The following is a 14,213-nucleotide window of genomic DNA, read 5'->3' as shown; positions in this document are numbered from 1 at the left end:
TACTCTCCACCAACACCTGACCCTCTCCTGCGATCGTATGCTACCCCTCCCTCCCCCCACTTTTGGGCAATGTTACCCATCCGTCCCTCCCCAGCCACCCTCAAACCTGCAAAGCCCCAACCAAAGGCAACCCCTTGCCCCCATTTTATCTCTTCTTTGTGTTCATACTTACCACCATCTCATCTTAAATTCCACCCCTGCAGACATCAGCTCACATCCTTCCTCCACCCTCCGATTTCCTGCAAGCCTATCGTTCAGTCTCTTGCTATCTAGGGCAGCTTGGTTATTTCATATCATTGAGGTCATGTAGTATTTGTCCTTCAATGTCTGGGTTGCTTCACTCAACATAAGGTTCTCAAGATTCATCCATGTTATCACATGTGTTTGTAGTGTGTTTGTTCTTACAGCCGAGTAGTATTCCATTGTGTGTATATACCACATTTTATTGATCCACTCATCTGTTGATGGGCATTTGGGTTGATTCCAACTTTTGGCAATAGTGAACAATGCTGCTATGAACATTGGTGTACATATATTGGTTTGTGTCCTTGTTTTCAGTTCTGCTGGGTATATACCCAGCAGTGGTATTGCTGGGTCATATGGCAAATCTATGGCTACTTTTTTGAGAAACTGCCATACTGTCCTCCAGAATGGTTGGATCCTTCTGCATTCCCACCAGCAGTGGATGAGTGTTCCCCTTCCTTCACATCCTCTCCAGCACTTATATTCTTCTGTTTTTTTCATAGCTGCCAATCTTATGGGTGTAAGATGGTATCGCATTGTAGTTTTGATTTGCATTTCCCTGATAGCTAGAGATTTGGAACATTTTTTCATGTGCTTTTTTGCCATTTGTATTTCTTCTTCGGAGAAGTATCTGTTTAAGTCTTTTTCCCATTTTTTAAATGGGTTGTTTATCTTTTTATTTTCAAGATATAGGAGTTCTTTATATATGCAAGTTATAAGTTTCTTATCAGATATATGGTTGCCAAATATTTTCTCCCACTGTGTGGGCTCCCTTTTTCCTTTCTTGACAAACTCCTTTGAGGTGCAGAAGGCTTTAATTTTGAGGAAGTCCATTTATCTATTAGTTCTTTTGCTGCTCGTGCTTTTGGTGTGATATTCATAAATCCATTTCCTATTACAAGGTCCTGTAGATGTTTCCCTACACTGCTTTCCAAGGTTTTAATGGTCTTGGGTCTTATATTTAGGTCTTTGATCCATCTTGAGTTGATCTTTGTATAAGGTGTGAGATGGTAATCCTCTTTCATTCTTCTACATATGGCTATCCAGTTCTCCAGACACCATTTGTTGAATAGGCCACTCTCTCCCAATTGAGAGGGTTTGGTGGCTTTATCGAATATTATGTGGCTGTATATGTGAGGTTCTATATCAGAGCTTTCAATTCGATTCCATTTGTCTATGTGTCTCTCCTTATGCTAATACCATGCTGTTTTCACCACCGTAGCTTTATAGTATGTTTTGAAGTCAGGTAGTGTGATTCCTCCAATTTCGTTTTTCTTTTTCAGTATGTCTTTGGCTATTCGGGGTCTCTTTCCTTTCCAAATAAATTTCATAGTTAGTTTTTCTAGTTCCTTAAAGAAGGCTGCGTTGATTTTTATTGGGATTGCATTGAATGTGTAGATCAGTTTTGGTAGGATAGACATCTTAATAATGTTCAGTCTTCCTATCCATGAACAAGGAATAGTCTTCCATTTATTCAGGTCTCCTTTTATTTCCTTGAACAATCTTGTATAGTTCTCGGTGTATAAGTTCTTTACCTCTTTAGTTAAATTTATTCCTAAGTATTTGATTTTTTTATTTACTATTGTGAATGGTATTTGTTTCTTGATTTCCTCCTGATCTTGCTCATTATTGGTGTACAGAAATGCTACTGATTTTTGCGCATTGATCTTATAACCTGCGACTTTACTAAACTCATTTATGAGTTCTAGAATCTTCGTTGTAGATCTCTCAGGGTTTTCTATGTATAGGATCATGTCATCTGCAAATAATGAAATTTTGACTTCTTCCTTTCCAATTTGAATGCCTTTTATTTCTGGTTCTTGCCTCAGTGCTCGAGCAAGTACTTCCAAGACAATGTTAAATAGGAGCAGAGACAGTGGGCATCCTTGTCTTGTTCCTGAGTTTAGAGGGAAGGAGTCTAGGATTTCTCCATTGTAAACAATATTGGCTTTAGGTTTTTCATATATACTCTTTATCATGTTCAAAAAATTCCCTTGTATTCAATCTTTTGGACTGTTTTTATCAAGAAAGGGTGCTGTATTTTGTCAATGCTTTTTCTGCATCAATAGATATAATCATGTGATTTTTTTCCTTCAATCTGTTTATATGGTGTATTACGTTGATTGATTTTCTTATGTTGAACCATCCTTGCATACCTGGGATGAATCCCACTTGGTCGTGGTGTATAATCTGTTTAATATGTTGTTGAATTACGATTAGCAAGTATTTTGTTAAGTATTTTTGCGTCTAGGTTCATTAGAGAAATTGGTCTGTAATTTTCCTTTCTTGTGATGTCTTTGTTTGGCTTTGGTACTAGGGTAATGTTGGCATCATAGAAAGAGTTGGGTAATGTTCTTTCCGTTTCGATTTTTTGGAATAGTTTCAGCAGGATTGGTGTCAGTTCTTTCCGGAATGTTTTGTAGAATTCACCTGTGAAGCCATCTGGCCCTGGGCTCTTCTTAGTTGGGAGATTTTTAATAACTGATTCTATCTCTCTGCTTGTGATTGGTTTGTTAAGATCATCAATTTCTTCTTTCGTCAATATGGGCTGCTTATGTGTTTCTAGGAATTTGTCCATTTCCTCTAGATTGTCATTTTTGTTGGAATATAGTTTTTCAAAATATCCTCTTATGATAGTCTTTATTTCTGTGGGGTCAGTGGTGATATCGCCTTTCTCATTTCTTATTTTGTGTATTTGCATCTTCTCTCTTTTTTTCCTTGTTAGTGTCACTAAAGGTTTGTCAATTTTGTTAATCTTCTCAAAAAACCAGCTCTTGGTCTTGTTTATCTGGTTCAAGTGCTTTCTTATTTTCTATTTCACTTAGTTCTGCTCTTATCTTTGTTATTTCCTTCCTTCTTCTTCCTGTTGGGTTTACTTTGTTGTTGTTTTTCTAATTCCTTCAAATGTGCAGTTAGTTCTTCAATTTTTGCTCTTTCTTCTTTTTTGATATATGAATTTATGGCTATAAACTTCCCTCTCAGTACTGCTTTTGCTGCATCCCATAAATTTTCGGTATGTTGTGTTATCATTATCATTTGTTTCAAGGTAGTCATTGATTTCTTTTGAGATTTCCTCTTTGACCCACTGTTTTTCTAAAAGGTGTGTTGTTTAATTTCCAAATTGTGGTGTGAAATCTGGGCTTCTGTCCCTTGCAAATCTCCAGCTTGACTCCACTGTGGTCAGAGATAATGTTTTGTATGATTTCAATCTTTCTGAATTCGTTCAGCCTTTCTTTGTGGCCTAGCATATGATCTATCTTGGAGAATGATCCATGTGCGCTTGAGAAAAATGTATATCCTGCTGTGTTTGGGTGTAGCGACCTATATATGTCTATTAGATCGAGCTCCTCTAATATACTATTCAGATGTTTTGTTTCTTTGGTGATTCTCTTTGAGATGTTCTGTCCAGAGTTGATAGTGATGTATTAAAATCCCCCATTATAATTGTAGATGTATCTATTCTTTCACTTAGTTTTTCCAGCGTTTGCCTGACGTATTTAGAGGCACCCTTGTTAGGGGCATAGATATTTATGATTGTTCGATCTTCTTGCCAGATTTTCCCTTTCACTAAAATGTAGTATCCTTCTTTGTCTCTCACAATTGTTTCACATTTAAAGTCTATTTTGTCTGATATTAATATAGCTACTCCTGCCTTTTTTTTGGTTATTGTTAGCTTGTATGATTGTTTTCCAGCCATTCACTTTCTTTTTTTTTTTTATTGACTTTGTAATAATATTACATTAAAAATATATATGTGAGGGTCCCATTCAACCCCAGCCCCCCACCCCCCTTTCCCCCCCCCAACAACACTCGTTCCCATCATCATGACACATCCATTGGATTTGGTAAGTACATCTTTGGGCATCTCTGCACCTCATAGACAATGGTCCACATCATGGCCCATACTCTCCTCCATTCCATCCAGTGGGGCCCTGTGAGGGATTTACAATGTCCGGTGATTACCTCTGAAGCACCATCCAGGGCAGCTCCATGTCCCAAAGACGCCTCCACCTCTCATCTCTTCCTGCCTTTCCCCATACCCATCGTCCACCATGTCCACTTTTCCCAATCCAATGCCACCTCTTCTATGTGGACATTGGATTGGTTGTGTCCATTGCACCTCTATGTCAAGGAGGAGGCTCAGATTCCACATGGATGCTGGATGCAATCCTCCCATTTTCAGTTGTAATCACTCTAGGCTCCATGGTGTGGTGATTGTCCTTCTTCATCTCCATCTTAGCTGAGTGTGGTAAGTCCAATAAATCAGATTGTAGGTGCTGGGAGTCTGTTGAGGCTCAGGATCTGGCTATCACATTGTCAGTCCAGAGATTCAAATCCCCTAAATATATCTTAAACCCCAACGTTATCTGCACCTCCAGCACATTAGCATGAAAGTCTTATGAAGTGGAGATCCCATCTGAGTCCAGATTCATCACACATAAACACCATTTCCAAAGAGGGGCCATCTGCCCTGGTAGTTAACCCCCCATCGGCCATGACCATAACTCTCATGGGTCTCTTTAGCCTTCAAAGGAACCAATATCTGGGGGTTGTATCTGCTTTATATGTCTCTCTGACTCTGCTCAGTTGTGCATGAGGGCAATCCTTCTGCCAGCCTCCAGGACTCTTTTTTAGAAACTCGTAGCCATATAAACTCATTTCTCCTTTCCATTTCCCCCTTACTTTAGGTCAAACAGCATTTTAAAGTCATGGTATTTTATGTAGACATGGATATTCTGCTGATCCGCATTGAACCTTCCGTATAAGGTCCTTTTCCAGTTGCATCATCAGTTGGTAGTTGATAGTGGTCCCTCGTTGCCAGGGAGGGCTCATCCCCGGGTGTCATGTCCCACGCTGGAGGGAAGGCATTGCATTTACTTGCTGAGTTTGGCTTTGAGACTGGCCACATTTGAGTAACATGAAGGCTGACAGGAGGAAATTCCCAGGCACAATGTTGCTCTAGGCCTTGTTCTTATTTTAGGTTTATCAGCTCACAAGCATAGTCATTAGCATCAGGGGCTCACTGTTGAACCCTCACTCCCTCCTGGTCCCCGCCGCTGTACCTGGGAGACTGTCGCTGCTCCCCCTAGGGACCTCACGACAGATCACCACTGGCCAGGAACCCAGTACCCCCCTGCTGTGGTTTTTAATTGTTGCCACTATGAGTATATCCAATCATTACCATGCACCCTGGACATATGTTCTGTACAGCTCCCTGTCAGCCATATATCACCTGTCATTGGTATCCCATACCAGTATCCCTCCATTGCCATTGTTGAAACACTCTGTGATCCAGAACTCCCCGAAATTTGAAGCCCAATATAATGTCATGGTCCCTTACTAGGGAATGGCATATAGCGATGGGGTTTAAAGGATAGATAAAGAACTTGGATAAAGTTAGATAAAGAACTTAGATAAAGAATGTTGACTTGAAAAAATTCCACATCCTATCCTTTTTTTTTTTTTTTTTCCCCCCCCTAATTATTCAGCATTTCTTCACAGGAGTCCTAGACCACAGCAATGCATATATATAATATACAGCACTCCCATACATCCACCACAAAACCTTTTTCCTTCCACAGCGATACTCTTACACCCTATTCACATCATATTTACTTAAGGTGATGTACAGAGTCTGAGATATTAGCTTTCTAACAAGGTAATATCTGTGCTTACATTAGGATACACAGTTCTTTACATTTTTAGTTATCCTATGTTTTACATTATGGTTTACATTATCAGTCTGTCATCTCCTATATGTTATGGTGTAATATTACATGTTTTATATCCATCCTTGTGTACTCTCAAGAAACTCCTCTCTTGCCCCCATTTACTTTGGTTCCACACATTTAACGTCCATTTTCCCTTCCACCTTGGTGCCCACAGTGACGGCCAACCTCCGTTTCCTGAGGAACCACTTCCAGAGATAGATGGAATAGTGTTCAGGCCTAACTTGCTCAACTGCCCCAATGCCCTGGGAGCCACCCTTTCTCTCGAGGGATACAGTTCCCTCTATTTGGTGGCATTAGTCCTCCCAAGGATGTGGGTCCACCCCCACTCTCACTACTTGGGTTTCTACCCCATGGTGTCACCCACTCTGGCAGAATGAGCATTTAGACATTCCCCAGGAGCCCGTCCTGCATCAGACCCTCCCCTCCAAGCATTCTAAACAGGTAACCCTCTTTATTATATTTTGATATGATTTTCTCGGCATTTTACTCTCCACCACCTCCTGACCCTCTCCTGTGTTCGTATGCTACCCCTCCCTCCCCCCACTTTTAGGCAACGTTACCTAACCGTCCCTCCACAGCCACCCTCAAACCCGTAAAGCCCCAACCAAAGGCAACCCCTTGCCCCCATTTTATGTCTTCTTTGTGTTTCATACTTACCACCATCTCATCTTAAATTCCACCCCTGCAGACATCAGCTCATATCCTTCCTCCACCCTCCGATTTCCTGTAAGCCTATCGTTCAGTCTCTTGCTATCTAGGGCAGATTGTTTATTTCATATCATTGAGGTCATGTAGTATTTGTCCTTCAATGTCTGGGTTGCTTCACTCAACATAAGGTTCTCAAGATTCATCCATGTTATCACATGTGTTTGTAGTGTGTTTGTTCTTACAGCCGAGTAGTATTCCATTGTGTGTATATACCACATTTTATTGATCCACTCATCTGTTGATGGGCATTTGGGTGATTCCAACTTTTGGCAATAGTGAACAATGCTGCTATGAACATTGGTGTACATATATCAGTTTGTGTCCTTGTTTTCAGTTCTGCTGGGTATATACCCAGCAGTGGTATTGCTGGGTCATATGGCAAATCTATGGCTAGTTTTTTTTGAGAAACCGCCATACTGTCCTCCAGAATGGTTGGATCCTTCTGCATTCCCACCAGCAGTGGATGAGTGTTCCCCTTCCTTCACATCCTCTCCAGCACTTGTATCTTCTGTTTTTTTTCATAGCTGCCAATCTTATGGGTTGTAAGATGGTATTGCTCATTGTAGTTTTGATTTGCAGTTCCCTGATAGCTAGAGATTTGGAACATTTTGTTCATGTGCTTTCTTGCCATTTGTATTTCTTCTTCGGAGAAGTGTCTGTTTAAGTCTTTTTCCCCATTTTTTAAATGGGCTTGTTTTATCTTTTTATTTTCAAGATATAGGAGTTATTTATATATGCAAGTTATAATTTTCTTATCAGATATATGATTGCCAAATATTTTCTCCCACTGTGTGGGCTCCTTTTTACTTTCTTGACAACTCCTTTGAGGTGCAGAAGGCTTTAATTTTGAGGAAGTCCCATTTATCTATTAGTTCTTTTGCTGCTCGTGCTTTTGGTGAGATATTCATAAATCCATTTCCTATTACAAGGTCCTGTAGATGTTTCCCTACACTGCTTTCCAAGGTTTTTATGGTCTTGGCTCTTATATTTAGGTCTTTGATCCATCTTGAGTTGATCTTTGTATAAGGTGTGAGATGGTAATCCTCTTTCATTCTTCTACATATGGCTATCCAGTTCTCCAGACACCATTTGTTGAATAGGCCACTCTCTCCCAATTGAGAGGAGTTTGGTGGCTTAATCGAATATTATGTGGCTGTATATGTGAGGTTCTATATCAGAGCTTTCAATTCGATTCCATTGGTCTATGTGTCTGTCCTTATGCCAGTACCATGCTGTTTTCACCACCGTAGCTTTATAGTATGTTTTGAAGTCAGGTAGTGTGATTCCTCCAATTTCGTTTTTCTTTTTCAGTATGTCTTTGGCTATTCGGGGTCTCCTTTCCTTTCCAAATAAATTTCATAGTTAGTTTTTCTAGTTCCTTAAAGAAGGCTGCGTTGATTTTTATTGGGATTGCATTGAATGTGTAGATCAGTTTTGGTTAGGATAGACATCTTATAATGTTCAGTCTTCCTATCCATGAATAAGGAATAGTCTTCCATTTATTTAGGTCTTCTTTGATTTCCTTGAACAATCTTGTATAATTCTCGTTGTATAAGTTCTTTACCTCTTTAGTTAAATTTATTCCTAAGTATTTGATTTTTTTTAGTTACTATTGTGAATGCGTATTTGTTTCTTTTTTTTTTTTTTTTTTTTTTTATTTTTAATTTTTTTATTTCTTTTACTGACTTTGTAATAATATTACATTAAAAATATATATGTGAGGTCCCATTCAACCCCCACCCCCCCCACCCCCCCTCTCCCCCCCCCAACAACACTCGTTCCCATCATCATGACACATCCATTTGGATTTGGTAAGTACATCTTTGGGCACCTCTGCACCTCATATACATTGGTTCACATCATGGCCCATACTCTCCTCTATTCCATCATGTAGGCCCTGTGAGGATTTACAATGTCCGGTGATTACCTCTGAAGCACCATCCAGGGCAGCTCCATGTCCCGAAGATGCCTCCACCTCTCATCTCTTCCTGCCTTTCCCCCATACCCTTTGTCCATTATGTCCACTTTTTCCCAATCCAATGCCACCTCTTCTATGTGGACACTGGATTGGTTGTGTCCATTGCACCTTTATGTCAAGAGGAGGCTCAGATTCCACCTGGATGCTGGATGCAATCCTCCCCATTTTCAGTTGTAATCACTCTAGGCTCCATGGTGTGGTGGTTGTCCTTCTTCAGCCTCCATCTTAGCTGAGTGTGGTAAGTCCAATAAATCAGATTGTAGGTGCTGGAGTCTGTTGAGGCTCAGGATCTGGCTATCACATTGTCCAGTCCAGAGATTCAAATCCCCTAAATATATCTTAAACCCCAACATTAACTGCACCTCCAGCACATTAGCATGAAAGTCTTATGAAGGGAGATCCCATCTGAGTCCAGATTCATCACACATAAACACCATTTCCAAAGAGGGGCCATCTGCCCTGGTAGTTAACCCCATCAGCCATGACCATAACTCCCATGGGTCTCTTTAGCCCTCAAAGGAACCAATATCTGGGGGTTGTATCTGCTTTATCTGTCTCTCTGACTCTGCTCAGTTGTGCACTGAGGGCAAACCTTCTGCCAGCCTCCAGACTCTTTTTTAGAAACTCGTAGCCATATAAACTCATTTCTCCTTTCCATTTCCCCCTTACTTTAGGTCAAACAGCATTTTAAAGTCATGGTATTTTATGTAGACATGGATATTCTGCTGATCCGCATTGAACCTTCCGTATAAGGTCATTTTCCAGTTGCATCATCAGTTGGTAGTTGATAGTGGTCCCTCGTTGCCAGGGAGCTCATCCCCGGGTGTCATGTCCCACGCTGGGGGGAAGGCATTGCATTTACATGCTGAGTTTGGCTTCGAGACTGGCCACATTTGAGTAACATGAAGGCTGACAGAATGGAAATTCCCAGGCACAAAGTTGCTCTAGGCCTTGTTATTATTTTGGGTTTATCAGCTCACAAGCATAGTCATTAGTATCAGGGGCTCACTGTTGAACCCTCACTCCCTCCCCGGTCCCCACCACTGTACCTGGGAGACTGTCGCTGCTCCCCTAGGGACCACAACAGAGCACCACTGGCCGGGAACCCAGTACCCCCCCTACTGTGGTTTGTTAATTGTTGCCACTATGAGTATATCCAAACATTACCATGCACCCTGGACATATGTTCTGTACAGCTCCCTGTCAAGTCATATATCATCTGTCATTGGTATCCCATACCAGTATCCCTCCATTGCCATTGTTGAAACAATCTGTGATCCAGAACTCCCCGAAATTTGAAGCCAATATAATGTCATGGTCCCTTACTAGGGAATGGCATATAGCGATGAGTTTAAAGGATAGATAAAGAACTTGGATAAGAGTTAGATAAAGAACTTAGATAAAGAATGTTGACTTGAAAAAATTCCACATCCTATTTTTTTCTTTTTTTTTTTTTTTTTTTTTTTTTCCCCCCCCCCCCCCTAATTATTCAGCTTTTCTTCACAGGAGTCCTAGACCACAGCAATGTATATATATAATATACAGCACTCCCACACATCCACCAGAAAACCTTTTCCCTTCCACAGTGATACTCTTACGCCCTATTCATATCATATTTACTTAAAGTGATGTACAGAGTCTGAGACATTAGCTTTCTAAACAAGGTGACCATCTGTATTTACATTATCGGTGCATACTTTAGGATACACAGCTTCTTTACATTTTTAGTTATCCTATGTTTTACATTATGGTTTACATTATCAGTCTGTCATCTCCTATATGTTATGGTGTAATATTACATGTTTTATATCCATCCTTGTGTACTCTCAAGAAACTCCTCTCTTACCCCCCATTTACTTTGGTTCCACACATTTAACGTCCATTTTCCCTTCCACCTTAGTGCCCTCAGTGATAGCCAACCTCCGTTTCCATGAGGAGCCACTTCCAGAGATAGATGGAATAGTGTTCAGGGCCTAACTTGCTCAACTGCCCAATGCCGCTGGGAGCCACCCTTTCTCTCGAGGGATACAGTTCCCTCTATTGGATGGCATTAGTCTCCCCCAGGATGTGGGTCCACCCCCACTCTCACTAGCTTGGGTTTCTACCCCATGGTGTCACCCACTCTGGCAGAATGAGCATTTAGACATTCCCCAGGAGCCCGTCCTGCATCAGACCCTCCCCTCCGAGCATTCTAAACAGGTAACCCCTCTTTATTATATTTTGATATGATTTTTCTCGGCATTTTACTCATCCACCAACACCTGACCCTCTCCTGGTTCGTATGCTACCCCTCCCTCCCCCCACTTTTGGGCAACGTTACCCACCCGTCCCTCCCCAGCCACCCTCAAACCCGCAAAGCCCCAAGCAAAGGCAACCCCTTGCCCCCCTTTTATCTCTTCTTTGTGTTCATACTTACCACACCATCTCGTCTTAAATTCCACCCCTTGCAGACATCGGCTCATATCCTTCCTCCACCCTCCGATTTCCTGCAAGCCTATCGTTCAGTCTCTTGCTATCTAGGGCAGCTTGTTTAATTTCATATCATTGAGGTCATGTAGTATTTGTCCTTCAATGTCTGGGTTGCTTCACTCAACATAAGGTTCTCAAGATTCATCCATGTTATCACATGTGTTTGTAGTGTGTTTGTTCTTACAGCCGAGTAGTATTCCATTGTTTGTATATACCACATTTTATTGATCCACTCGTCTGTTGATGGGCATTTGGGTTGATTCCAACTTTTGGCAATAGTGAACAATGCTGCTATGAACATTGGTGTACATATATTGGTTTGTGTTCTTGTTTTCAGTTCTGCTGGGTATATTCCCAGCAGTGGTATTGCTGGGTCATATGGCAAATCTATGGCTAGTTTTTGAGAAAACCGCCATACTGTTCTCCAGAATGGTTGGATCCTTCTGCATTCCCACCAGCAGTGGATGAGTGTTCCCCTTCCTTCACATCCTCTCCAGCACTTGTATTCTTCTGTTTTTTTCATAGCTGCCAATCTTATGGGTGTAAGATGGTATCTCATTGTGGTTTTGATTTGCATTTCCCTGATAGCTAGAGATTTGGAATATTTTTTCATGTGCTTTCTTGCCATTTGTATTTCTTCTTCGGAGAAGTGTCTGTTTAAGTCTTTTTCCCATTTTTTAATGGATTGTTTATCTTTTTATTTCAAGATGTAGGAGTTCTTTATATATGCAAGTTATAAGTTTCTTATCAGATATCTGATTGCCAAATATTTTCTCCCACTGTGTGGGCTCCCTTTTTACTTTCTTGACAAACTCCTTTGAGGTGCAGAAGGCTTTTAATTTTGAGGAAGTCCCATTTATCTATTAGTTCTTTTGCTGCTCGTGCTTTTGGTGAGATATTCATCAAATCCATTACCTATTAACAAGGTCCTGTAGATGTTTCCCTACACTGCTTTCTAAGGTTTTTATGGTCTTTGGCTTTTATATTTAGGTCTTTGATCCATCTTGAGTTGATCTTTGTATAAGGTGTGAGAATGGTAATCCTCTCTTTCATTCTTCTACATATGGCTATCCAGTTCTCCAGACACCATTTGTTGAATAGGCCACTCTCTCCCAGTTGAGAGGGTTTGATGGCTTTATCGAATATTATGTGAGGTTGTATATGTGAGGTTCTATATCAGAGCTTTCAATTCGATTCCATTGGTCTATATGTCTCTCCTTATGCCAATACCATGCTGTTTTTCACCACCGTAGCTTTATAGTATGTTTTGAAGTCAGGTAGTGTGATTCTCCAATTTCGTTTTTCTTTTTCAGTATGTCTTTGGCTATTCGGGGTCTCTTTTCCTTTCCAAATAAATTTCATAGTTAGTTTTTCTAGTTCCTTAAAGAAGGCTGCATTGATTTTTATTGGGATTGCATTGAATGTGTAGATCAATTTTGGTAGGATAGACATCTTAATAATGTTCAGTTCTTCCTATCCATGAACAAGGAATTAGTCTTCCATTTATTTAGGTCCTTCTTTGATTTCCTTGAACAATCTTGTATAGTTCTCAGTGTATAAGTTCTTTACCTCTTTAGTTAAATTTATTCCTAAGTATTTGATTTTTTTATTTACTATTGTGAATGGTATTTGTTCTTGATTTCCTCCTGATCTTGCTCATTATTGGTGTACAGAAATGCTACTGATTTTGCGCATTGATCTTATAACCTGCGACTTTACTAAACTCATTTATGAGTTCTAGAATCTTCGTTGTAGATCTCTCAGGGTTTTCTATGTATAGGATCCATGTCATCTGCAAATAATGAAATTTTGACGTCTTCCTTTCCAATTTGAATGCCTTTTATTTCTGGTTCTTGCCTCAGTGCTCGAGCAAGTACTTCTAAGACAATGTTAAATAGGAACGGCGACAGTGGGCATCCTTGTCTTGTTCCTGAGTTTAGAGGGAAGGAGTCTAGGATTTCTCCATTGTAAACAATATTGGCTTTAGGTTTTTCATATATACTCTTTATCATGTTCAAAAAATTTCCTTGTATTCCAATCATTTGGAGTGTTTTTATCAAGAAAGGTGCTGTATTTTGTCAAATGCTTTTTCTGCATCAATAGATATAATCATGTGATTTTTTTCCTTCAATCTGTTTATATGGTGTATTACGTTGATTGATTTTCTTATGTTGAACCATCCTTGCATACCTGGGATGAATCCCACTTGGTCGTGGTGTATAATTCGTTTAATGTGTTGTTGAATACGATTAGCAAGTATTTTGTTAAGTATTTTTGCGTCTAGGTTCAGTTAGAGAAATTGGTCTGTAATTTTCCTTTCTTGTGATGTCTTTGTTTGGCTTTGGTACTAGGTAATGTTGGCATCATAGAAGGAGTTTGGTAATGTTCTTTCTGTTTCGATGGTTTGTGAATAGTTTCAGCAGGATTGGTGTCAGTTCTTTCCGGAATGTTTTATAGAATTCACCTGTGAAGCCATCTGGCCCTGGGCTCTTCTTAGTTGGGAGATTTTTAATAACTGATTCTATCTCTCTGCTTGTGATTGGTTTGTTAAGATCATCAATTTCTTCTTTTGTCAATATGGGCTGTTTATGTGTTTCTAGGAATTTGTCCATTTCCTCTAGATTGTCATTTTTGTTGGAATATAGTTTTTCAAAATATCCTCTTATGATAGTCTTTATTTCTGTGGGGTCAGTGGTGATATCGCCTTTCTCATTTCTTATTTTGTGTATTTGCATCTTCTCTCTTTTTTTCTTGTTAGTGTTGCTAAGAGGTTTGTCAATTTTGTTAATCTTCTCAAAAAACCAGCTCTTGGTCTTGTTTATCTGTTCAAGGTGCTTTCTTATTTTCTATTTCATTTAGTTCTGCTCTTATCTTTGTTATTTCCTTCCTTCTTCTTCCTGTTGGGTTACTTTGTTGTTGTTTTCTAATTCCTTCAAATGTGCAGTTAGTTCTTCAATTTTTGCTCTTTCTTCTTTTTTGATATATGAATTTATGGCTATAAACTTCCCTCTCAGTACTGCTTTTGCTGCATCCCATAAATTTTGGTATGTAGTACCCCAAGGTATGTGTGGGTTAGGGCATCA

Source organism: Dasypus novemcinctus, chromosome 19, assembly GCF_030445035.2.
Source record: "Dasypus novemcinctus isolate mDasNov1 chromosome 19, mDasNov1.1.hap2, whole genome shotgun sequence".
NCBI lineage: Eukaryota > Metazoa > Chordata > Mammalia > Cingulata > Dasypodidae > Dasypus > Dasypus novemcinctus.
The sequence above is the reverse complement of the archived record's forward strand: the minus strand, read 5'-3'. Positions refer to the sequence as shown.